General features: G+C 47.4%; 1 pseudogene; it reads right to left on the reverse strand.

Annotated features, from left to right (window-relative positions):
• Window positions 1–344: 344 nt before the first annotated feature.
• On the reverse strand, window positions 345–498 carry LOC138270306 (5.8S ribosomal RNA; annotated as a pseudogene).
• Between the last annotated feature and the right edge of the window lie 11,610 nt (window positions 499–12,108).

Raw genomic sequence — 12,108 nt, forward strand, 5'->3', positions numbered from 1 at the left:
GGGGGCTGGGGTAGGAATCGGCACCACTGGGCAGTCAGGAGCGTCTTTTCTCTTCTGGCCATGGAAGTGGGTGCCCGAGGTAATGCATGTGGGCAGTCATGGGACACCACAGACATATATGGCACATAGTCAGGCCCCCTGGACATTCCTGTGGCAGACTAGTTGACCAACTGCACCCCACCGGGGTGTGGTGGAAAGCCAGGGGCAACGGTGGCTTACCTCCACGACAGGACCAGGGGTGGAATCCTAGTGATGGGCGATCAGGAGTCTGATCTTGAGGGCATGAAGGGAGTGAAGCTACCCTGCGATGCCCAGGGAAAGCTCAGGAGTGTTTAATGATCAAGTGACCATGAGGCATGCATAGTCTTGGGAGGAACCCAAGGCTAAAAGATGCATTCAAAATATTGATAATTACTTTGTGCTGCAATTCACATTTATTCTCTCAGCTAGCTGTGTTCTTCATTAATGTACGAGCCGAGTGATCAACCACCAAGAGGCACAGGCAAATGTTTTGCAATGTTCGCCCACTTGCAGGTACAAGAGAGGTGGGAGGAAGGTGGTGGTGCCTGTCCACCAACCTCGCTATGAGAGACATTATGGCATCTCATTGGGCTTCTCCTGTGGGAGTCGGCCTTCAAGATTCAAAGCGAGCTTCCAGGCACTCATCCCAGGAGTCATGTGGAGCAATGGAGGCAGGGAGGCAGCCTAAACACCACAGCACCAGGATAGACCCCTTGAGTCTTCAAACCCTTGGCACAGTTTCATGGGACCAGGATAAATCAGGTACCTGGCAATGAGGGAGGTTTGCCCCACATGCACATCAGCCATCCACCACTGGGTTCAACCCTGCACTTCGAGAGTGCCTGCCATAGTCGGCAGCCCAGCCGTGGAAGTGGCCCAGGGGAAAGCCAACACCTGTCCTGGTGGGAAGCACTGAAAAGGAAAAGCTATGAGGTTTCCCCCTACTGCACACCCCATCCCAGAAGCAATTGGCACTGGTTTCAAGCAAGGGGCACAGCACCTACCCGAAAACATGACAAGGTTTACTTGCAGTTCTAGCTCTCTCTTATCCAGGCTACCCTGCTGCCCAAAAAGGGCTGCTCCTCTGTTGTCTTACACTTGGGCCAAGGAGGGCCCAGGATTTAGGGCCTTTGGGGGTGGTCCTGGCCCAAGTGAGCAATTCAGATTCCCCCGGGGTCATGCAGGGTGACCATGAGTTCCAACACGGTATGGCTTTCCATCATGTGGTTCCTGAGGGTTCATACTTATTTATACTTTTTAGCACCATATTTGTGTAATTCAATTATATTTTGTAAGTTTATGCTGTTTTTGCATCAAATGCAGAGTTAAAAAAGTATAAATCAGGCCCTTGGTGTATGTGCTTGGCTGAGGAGCCAATATGGTAAAGCTACCATCTTTGGTATTATGACTGAACACCTTTAAGTTAGAATCCCCCCTAAACTGTAACAATACTGCAGTGCCGTTGAGCCTTGGTTGGCCTGGCATAGCCAGCCTCTGGGCCTCTGTATACCGCTGCTCTCGTGGGGACAAGAGCGTTGATGGAAGGGGGGCCTCTGTAGGAGGCTGGCCTAGTTTGTAGTGGGTTCCTTGGGTGCTTACACCTTACACCAAGTCCAGTTATCCCTTATTAGTTAAATGTAGTAGTGTTGTAGCAGCTTAGGCTGATAGAGGTAGCTATAGCAGAGCAGCTTAGGCTGATCTAGGAGACATGCAAAGCTCCTGCAATTTCACTTATAAATACACAGTACTTATACACAAGTAAAGACAATACTCAGTTTTACCAAAACTAAAGGTAGTTTATTTGGGTGACTGTAAGAGGCTGGCATGGCTTATAGTGGGTACCAATTGTACTTACACCTTGTGCTTGATCCAGTTATCCCTTGTTAGTAGAGTAGTAGTATTCTAGCATCTTAGCCAGATAGAGGTAGCTATAGCAGAGCAGCCAAGGCTGAAATAAGAGACATGCAAAGCTCATGCAATACCACTTATATAGGTACTATATCAAAAGAAAGACATTATTCATAGTTACTAAAAATAAAGGTACTTTATTTTAGAGACAATGTGCCAAAAATATCTCAAAGGATGTACTCCCTTAGGAGGTAAGTAAAATACACAAAATATACACAACAAACCAAATCAGGTAAGTAAAACAGTCAGAAAGTAGTGCAAACACTGTAGAATACAATAGGATGCAAAGGGCCTAGGGGCAACACAAACCCTATACTAAGAAAGTGGAATGCGAACCACGAATGGACCCCTAGGCTAGTGTAGTGTGTAGAGGATCACTGGGAGTGTAAGAAAACACTAAGGGTGTGAAAGATACCCCACCCCAAGACCCTGGAATGTAGGAGTAAAATACTACTATTTCCCCAGAAACACATTAAAGTTATGATAAAGGATTTTGCAATGACCACAACAGACTGCAAAGCACTGAAGATGGATTCCTGGACCTGAGGACCTGCAAAGGAAGGGGACCATGTACAAGAGACGCTAAAGTGTCCGGAGGGCAGGAGCCCACTAAACCCTGGATGAAGGTGCAAAATGGCTGCCTCCGTTTGGAAAAAGCTGAAGATTCTGCAACAGCGAAAGGAGGTAGGAAGTTCTTATTCATGCAGAATATGTCCCACAGCGTGCTGGAGGATGCAGACATGTTTTCTTGGCAAAATATCACAAATAAGCCTTGCTAGCTGCAAGAGTTGTGGTTGGAAAAAAATGGTGCTGCCCGGGACCAGAAAGGACCAGGATGTCACCACTTAGAAGAGAAGACAGAGGGGGCCCTCAGCAACGTAGGGAGCCCATGCACAAGCAGGAAGCACCCGCAGAAGTCCTTGAACATGGGTTCAAGAAGAATAAACATAGCAGTCATCTCAACACTGCAAAAGTAGGTCCCACGACACCGGAGATCAACTCAGGTAGCTGAGCATTGCAGGACAGAGTGCTGGGGACCTAGGCTCAGCTGTGCATGCAGGAGTTCTTGGAAATGTGCACAGAAGCCCTTGTGGCTGTAGTTCACGTGGTGCACAGGATTGCTGTCTGGAGAGGGGAGGCAAGGACTAAACTCCTCCAAATTTGGACAGTTGGACCACTGGACAGTCTGGGTAGCTTGGGTCTGCCACCTGTGTTCCAGGGGCCACGCTCATCAGGATGAGAGGGGTCCCAGAGTATCGGTGAAGCTGAAGTTTGGTGCCTGCAGAAGCAGGGGGAAGATTCTGTCGACCCACAGGAAGTTTCTTTGTGGCTTCCAGTGCAGGGTGAAGGCAGGCAGCCCCCAGAGCGTGCACCACCAGGAAACAATCAAGAAAGCTGGCAGGATTAGGCACTACAATGTCGCTGGGAGTCTTCTGGCTACTTTGTTGCAGTTTTGCAGGCGTCCTGTGGCAGTCAGCGGTGGATCTTTGGCAGAAGTCATAGAGAGAAGTGCAGCGGAACCCTGGTGAATTCTTGCAAGTCGTTATCTGAGGAAAAGCCCATTGGAGAGACCCTAAATAGCCCTCAGAGGAGGATTGGCCACCTAGTCAGGTAAGCACCTTTCAGGAGGGGTCTCTGACGTCGCCTGCTGGCACTGGCCACTCAGAGGCCTCCAGAATGCCCTCACAACTATGGAAACAAGATGACAGAGGTCTGGGACACACTGGAGGAGCTCTAGCACCACCCCTGCTCTGGTGATGGACAGGGGATTGGTCACTCCCCTTTCCTTAGTCCAGTTTCGTGCCAGACCCCAGGAGGGCAGAACCCTGTCTTTGAGGTGACAGCAGCAGCTTTAAATGCAGTGCAAGCCTCAGAGAGCTGGTTTGGCAGTACTGGGGGTTGATGGTGGAGCCCCCAGGATTCATGGAATTGACTTCCCAATACCAGATTCGGAATGGGGGGACAATTCCATGATCTTAGACAAGTTACATGGCCATATTCGCAGGTACCATTGTGAAGCTACATATAGGTATTGATCTATATGTAGTGCACGCATGTAATGGCGTTCCTGCAATCACAAAGTCTGGGGAAATGGCCCTGAACTATGTGGGAGCACCTTTGCTAGTGCACGTGTGTAATGGCATCTCCGCACTCACAAAGTCCGGGGATTTGGCCTTGGACTGTGTGGGGACACCTTTGCTAGTGCAAGGGTGCCCTCACACTTAGTAATTTTGCACCTAACCTTCAGCAAGTGAAGGTTAGACATATAGGTGACTTATAAGTTACTTAAGTGCAACGAAAATGGCTGTGAAATAATGTGGGCACTATTTCACGCAGGCTGCAGTGGCAGTCCTGTGTAAGGACTTGTCTGAGCTCCCTATGGGTGGCAAAAGAAATACTGCAGCCCATATGGATCTCCTGGAACCCCAGTGCCCTGGGTACCTATGTACCATATAGGTGTCCAGTATGCCAATTGAAATTGGTAAATGTAGTCACTGGCCTACAGTGACAAATGTAAAGGCACAGATAGCATGAGCACTGACGTTCTGATTATCAGAGCCTCATTGACTCAGTTAAGCACTACACAGGCATACACATTAGGCCACAAACTATGAGCACTGGGGTCCTGGCTAGCAGGATCCCAGTGAGACAGGCAAAACACACTGACATATAGGTTTTCATCTATGAGCACTGGGGTCCTGGTTAGCAGTATCCCAGTGACACAGTAAAAACACACTGACACACACTCACAAACAGGCCAAAAGTTGGGGTAACCATGCTAGAAAGAAGCTACTTTCCTACACTGCCTGCTAAGGGTTGGGCAAGCACCCTCCTAAACTCAGCCCATTTCCACAGAAGCTCAGAACAAATGTTCAGTGTGGTGTGCCATGCACATCTGCTTTTCACTAAGGCTGCCCCTCGGCCCACCTTTCCCTTCCATCATTAAGGAGACAGCCAAGCCCACTGGTGCACATGCAACGTGCCTGTCATCCTTCCAGTCCCCAGGCAGGGGCTTCCCCCATACAGCAGGCTCCCAAGGGTTGCAAAGGTCAGTCCGGTATGGGTGTGAAGCTCCCCTAGCAGTGTCCAGGAGGTGCAGCTACCTGGTTGATTGAGTAGCATATGCTTGTCTCAAAGATTAAGTTATGCATGTGTAAGTACACATGGCCAGTATAGTGAAACTGGTAAAACTGCAAATGGCTCATTAAATCATTTATGGCCCCTTTGATCGCTCCATCTGGTACTCGGTTAACTGTGGTAATTATAGAGCTGATATATGTCAATGAAAGTTGACCTCTGGGGTGGCATACATTTAACAGACCAAGAATAATACAGGCTAATCCGGTCACTTTGGTAACTCTATATTTTCTTGTGCTGATCACACATCCAAGTGATGGCAATGATACATTTGGATGCCTGCCCTATCAACTATTGATTGTACTTTCAGTCCCTACCATGTTAACAACAAGTAACGGGAATCAGGGTTCAATTTTGGGAGGGTGAGTCTGAGAAATGGCTATCACGTCCAAAGAAACCAGCAGGTGTGCAAATTACCCACTCCACTCTGGGAGGTAGTGATGTCAAGTAACAATACAGACTTCTTTTGAGGCCCTGCAATTGGAATGGGTACACTTTAAAACATTCTTAGAGACCCTATAGGAAGGCAAGTCTGCTGACAGCAGCAGTTGTAATTCCAGCTCCAATGGCTTATATTTAAGTTGCTGCATTAAAAAGCTTGTATTCGGATCTTGGGATCGAGCTGGCGATCTGCCATTAGGTGAGCTAGTCCCTGCCTCTTTGCGCCCCCTTGAGCCTCCCTTTCACTGAGTGTCCAGGGGGTCAGAAGCATTTAATTTGAAAACATTAGTGTTCATAGCAGAAAGTTTGCCTGAATATTTCAGCTAGGAATAATAGAATAGGACTTTAGTTCTAGTTGGTTGGTTTTTGGAGCTGGAGGCCATGATTAAGAGAGACCACTGGGAACATTTGTAATATGCATCTAGAGGTGAGGTTCTTGGACCAGCACAAGATGAACCAAAGTGAAAGTATTAGCTCTTCTCATTAATCAAGAACAAAAGTTAGAGGTTCGGAGATGATCAGATACCATTGTATTTCTGACCTTAAGATTATGCCAACTAGCGATGTGTGGCATTATTCCCAATACCCACGGAGGAGCTTCCGGGAAATCAAATTGTTTTGGTTTCCGGGGTAAGTATGGTTGCAAAGCTGTAACTTAAAGGAATTGACAGAAGAGCACTGCAAGGAGTTGACCCTGCAGCTTAATTGGCGCCACACTGAAACCTCATCAGGCTGGGACACGGAAAGAATTGAAAGACTGATGGCTCTTTTTCAATTCTGTGGGTGGTGGTGCATGGTAGTTCCTAGCTGGTGGAGCGATTTGCATGATCGATCTCAATACCGAATGAAATGCCTCCATGATAAGCATGCTAAATGTAAAATTAGGTAGGTGGAATTGGAGGTTTGCCTCCAACATCCCTTATTCCACAGGGCCATTGGAGGGGTTTAATCGGGGCAGGCACAGAGTAGTCTCCACTATGATTAAACCTAAGGTCCAACTGGTTTGAAATTGGAGGGCAGACATAAATCTTGATGGTATGTATACGCCATTGCAATGGAGAATACTTAGGGCCTCATTATGAATTTGACGGACTTCTGTCAAGACCACAAAGGTGGCTGCCGCCAAAAGACCACCATGTTGGTGTCATAGTGTCATACGACCTCCATATTATGATCCATACTGTGAAGACAGCCAAAAAATACCAACACCACCAGGACACTGGCAGGCAAGAAAGAGTGGTTCCATCACCAGCACCACCAGCCTGACCCCAATCCACCCACCAGATTACAACCCATAAATCACCACAGCGGTTCTTCCAAAACATTGGTGGTGCGAGCCACTGCAGTCAGAAACCATGACTGAAAGAACACAACACTACATTGGACAGTTTGAATACCCCACACCTGATGCAAATCAGCACACCCAACATACCTACACACACCACTATATAACACACCCCCACACAATCCACATTCCTTTGCAATAAAATCTCAAGACTGAGAAACAGAGAGCAGGCAAATACACAGAGAGAGCACCCTAATGCCATGGGCACACACACATCACACGCATCACACACCAACAAAATGCACACATAACGAGCACACACATTTCACAACAGCACATCCCTTACAATGCACCACCCACACCCCATTAATCACCCAACACTGCACCCTTCCATACGCAGAACCCCCTACACCCTCAATATAAATACAACCATGTCCCCACAATGAGTTGAGGGTCTTGGTGGATGACATTTTCAGGAACAAGCCGCAACTAACTGGAGCACAGGTCCAACTAACATCAATTGCCAGGAAAATCGAGTTAAGACAAAGAATAGTTAACAGGGTCAACTCAGGGGACAACCATCCAAGGGACAACATCAGGAAGAGGTAAAGCGATTTATGGGAAGGCGTGTTCCATGCCATTGAGACACCAGATAGCCATGCACAAGACTGGTGGTGGGCTGCCACCTACTTCCCTACAGTTCACATCTTGGGAGGAGAAGGTCTTCGAGATACTGCATCCGAAGGGCCTGACTGGAATTTCTGGGAGACTGAAGTCTGGTAAGTACTCACAACATCAATGTTACACAATTGTTGTGTCCTGCATGCCTCCTCACCACCCAAATACCCCCTAATTCACTGATTGTTCCCCTACACCTACCTGCCAATCACCCAAAGTCCCTCTACTGTATGCCACCACCCCACACAACCTTACTGCCCACACAGCCCTTGGCAAGAGCACAGATACCACAAGCTAAACCTATTACTACGACTCCCACAATGCACCAAGCCACTTATGTGAAAATGTGTTGTGTGCACATCACGTCATTTTTTATGCATGTATTGACGATTGTACTACCTACACCAATTAGAGTGTATAACTGAGGACCAGTATATGGCAATGACAGCAATGCAGTGGCACACCACAATGGCAACCAAGGCTAAATACAGCTACAGCACAGTGACAAGTACAAATGGACACTGATCCATATCCCCAAGCCTGTAATGGACTGACCCTGGGTTGGTTAGTAAGATGCCAGACTCCATGCTCAAGCACAAGATCCAGAGACAGGAATGTGACCCTGCATGCCCACATACTGTGTTCCCAATGGGACATCATGGAGCAATGTGGAGCCAAATTGTGTGTCAACTACCAAGCCTGAATACTCATAGATACCAGAGTTGAATATTCATGTCAAGTATCAGATAGTAATAGAACCCATCAGCAGTGCAATATGTACTAATCATTGATGACAGCACCCAACATGGAGTATGGTATTCCTGTCACAGACTTGTATGTACAAACAAGCTATGCTGTGCAGCGTCTATCATTGTCATTGCAGAGAACCATGGTAAGCCACTGTCTGAATCTCACAGAGAGGGAACCAAAAGACTTACTCAACTGTAGTCTGTGTTTCACTCCATCCACAGGTAACCCTGCCATCGCCACCATGGAGAGTATACCAGACACTTCCAGCCCTCCTCAGGATGAATGCCCCAGTGAGGACATCACGCCTGGATGAATAGGTAGGTGATGATCTACCTGGCAAATGTGGAACACCTGGTCAGTCGACGACTCCCAGGCTCACCCTGCCTACATCAATCCTCCAACCCCTGTTGCTCCAACACCACAGCCCACCAAGCTTCCCAAACGTGTGTCCCAAGGACTGTTCAATCTATTGTGTACCTCACAGTACAGGGACCTGAGTCGGGCCTTGATACCCCAGACAATGATAGTCTAGCTCACACTTGGAGTGGGCAAACCGTGCCAGAGGCACAAGCACCTGGGGTCAGGGGGCATGGTGTGGGAAGGATGCTGTGGGCCAGAGGATGGGGCACCCAAGGGACTCCAATGACCAGCATACTATCTCCAAAGTATCGGGAGCATACCAAAATTCCCAGGACAGGATGGGCCAGATCATCACTATGTTGGGGAAAAATGAAAGGCTGCAGATGTAATACCACCAGGAGGTCATGCAGAAGTGGCAGGAACACAATTCCACCATGACCTCCATTGCAGGGGTGCTGAGTGACATGACCAGCACTCTGCATTGTTTAGCAACCGACCCTCAGGCCCCTTCCACTGGCAACGTGACGTATCCCCCCCGAAACATCAGCACCAGCAATGAATGAAGGCCCTGCCAGGGAAACTCCAAGCCTCAGACACCCCTTCCTCTGTAGCTGAAGAACCCCTCCACAAACGTGGATGTCTGTCCAGACATCTGGCTGGAGCAGATGCCAAGACCAAACCCACTGCCAGGAAGTGAACCTCTCCTGCTTTATCACCCTTGTGTGCTACTGACATACCCTGTTGACTGGACTGAGACAGAACTCCATTTTTGCTTGGTACAAGGAGACTGGACCTGTGTGACCCAATGTTGTAGCAGGTACTCTGATCTATCCATCTACCATGAGTCGACTCATTACCTGTTTGTTATGTTCTTCACATTAACTTCACGTCACAAAACTGAATTGCACAATAAATCACTTTTGAACCCAACTTCTGTAAATGTGTGTTTAGTGGTCTAGCAACATTTCTCCTCCTAGACAAGTGTGGTCTGGTAATGCCCCCATGATTCATACTAGCAGTGGAGTTGTATTCCGATGGAGGATCCCTCAGGAGGACACACATGACAACAGTAATGTACATTGAGAGATGTCAGAGATTGAGGTTTAAATACACAGTAACACCAGGCAAAAGTCTGTTGCGTCATCTGCAATTAGTGCAAGCCAGAGAGTACCATGAGGATGGAAGGCAAGATGACATAGTAAGCATATATACAGGTAATCAACTGCATCACTATTGTAGTACACCTCTTATTCATGGGCACCCTGATTAGACTTATACAGCACCAGGCTCTGGCCCTTCACATGATCCATTTAACAGGCTATCTCTCATGTACCCCTCTCAAAACTGTACTCGATCACCATTGACTACTGAAAAAGTATAACCCAAGCCTTAGGTAGAAGACCCACAGATGAAATCCACATCCAGTGGCTGGGAGGAGATAGGAATAGAAGAATGCAAGTAATCCAGATCTAAACTGGTCAGTCCATTTCAGAAGAGAATGATGGAATCAGTTGCTACGATACGTTAGAGGTGAACCACTAATACTGTACACCTTACATTGTATCTGTCTACGACTCATGCATAGGCATCTGACATCATTACAGCATCACATACGCCAAAAGTCAGGAGGTGTAATATCAGCAATTCTCTTCTAATAATGCATGGACAAGACTTGAAAAGGCCACCTTACATCCCTGTTTATCACTGGAAGTCCTGATTGTCGAGCTCTGTCCACCAGTCAGCTGCTCCTTCTGCCTCTGGTTCTTCATCACTTTCCATATCACCATGTGCAGCCACACGTACAGCTGCCTCACCGTAATCAGCTAGCAAGGGTATCTGACGCCTCAGTGCTAGATTGTGGAGCATGCAGCAGGCCATGATGATTTGGCAAACAATGTGTGGGGCGAGAAGAGGAGATCACCTCCAGGTAGGTCCAGGCACTTCAATCTTACCTTTAGGGGGCCAAAGGTTAATTCAATGACATGCCTTGTCCTCCCGTGGGCCTCATTGAAACAGAGTTACCCTGGCATGGTTGGATACCTCACTGGTGTCAACAGACAAGGAAGGTTTGGATAGCCAGAATCACCTGTGAACACAATAGTAGAACTCACTAAAGAATGTTCAGCGAGTGGGTTGATAGTGATGAAAGGTCACATTACATAATAACACATTAAAATGCTTACTCACCAACCAGCCATGCCCTCTCTATGTGTAGTCATACCATTATGTGTGGGACATTGTTATTCTGCATAATGTAGGAGAAAGCACTGAACCTAAAAACGTAGCTGTCACTTGGGAGATCTACTGGTCTGCCAGACACAACACCTGCATGTTTATAGAGTGGTAGTTCTCCCTGTTCCAATACTCCTGTTCATTGACAGTGGTAGGGACCAGGGCTACATGGGGGCCATCAATGGGCCCTACCACATGAGAAATGTGTCCCATCTGATAAAAGTCCGCCTTCAGATATTGCATATCTGCTCTTTGGGGAAATCTGATGTAGCTGTCCAGGTGTTTCAAGAAAGCACACAGTGCATCCCTCAACACCATACTGAACATGGGCTGAGACATCCCTGCTGTTAAGGTGACAGTATTCTGGAATGACCCTTTGGCCAGCAAGTGTAGCACTGACAATACTTGAACGATTAGAGGTATGCAATAAGGATTGCAATTGCCTGGCATCAGTTCTGGTTCCAACTGTCTCCATAGATCCATGATGGTCCGAAAATGCAGACAATAGGCCTGGATGACATGCCTGTACTCCATGGTTGCCAGGTCTACCAGTGGATGGTACACTGGTGGTTGTCTCATTTCCCCATGACAGGATATCTATGTATAGAGGAGAGAATGTACAATGAGTCATGCAGTTGACACACGTCAACAGCACATGGAATAGTAGCAGACACCTAACATGTGTGAGGGATGCACATCAGTGCTGACACATACAGACCACAAAAATGCACATCTACACCACCATTGCAGCAAATTGGCAAAAATGTGAGTCGGACTGGACATATGACACATAGGAATCAGGAAAAGTGTGGGTAACTGTGCAGCCCTGCACTGATTACACATATTTAATAAAATTAATGTATGGTTATCTGACACATGTATACCTCAGAGTAGCTCCACAGAACTATCCACAAATATTTATGATCAACATGTCATATTGTCATGATTTGCCCATTCTGTAGCACAACCATGAAGTCACAACATTGGACATCAGGACAAATAGGTGTCTGACGCACTTATTTAAGAACATGCATTGAGTAAATGTGCCCAAAATGGCAGGCGCTTGACCAGCTATATGGGGCACCAAAGGGACAGGTGAGTCCAATGCCCCTGCTATGTGTGATTGGAGATGTGTGTGATGGTGAGTCTGCTGTGTGAACTGTTGTTGGATTAGATGCATGCATGTGCATACCATACTGGCATGTGTGCTGAGAGGATGGGTATGTGTGCCCACTTGCTGTTACAGTTGTGTAGTCTCAATACCTGTTGGTATGGGGCATGTGTAAATGACTTTC

Source organism: Pleurodeles waltl, chromosome 2_1 (genome assembly GCF_031143425.1).
Source record: "Pleurodeles waltl isolate 20211129_DDA chromosome 2_1, aPleWal1.hap1.20221129, whole genome shotgun sequence".
Taxonomy (NCBI): Eukaryota; Metazoa; Chordata; class Amphibia; order Caudata; family Salamandridae; genus Pleurodeles; species Pleurodeles waltl.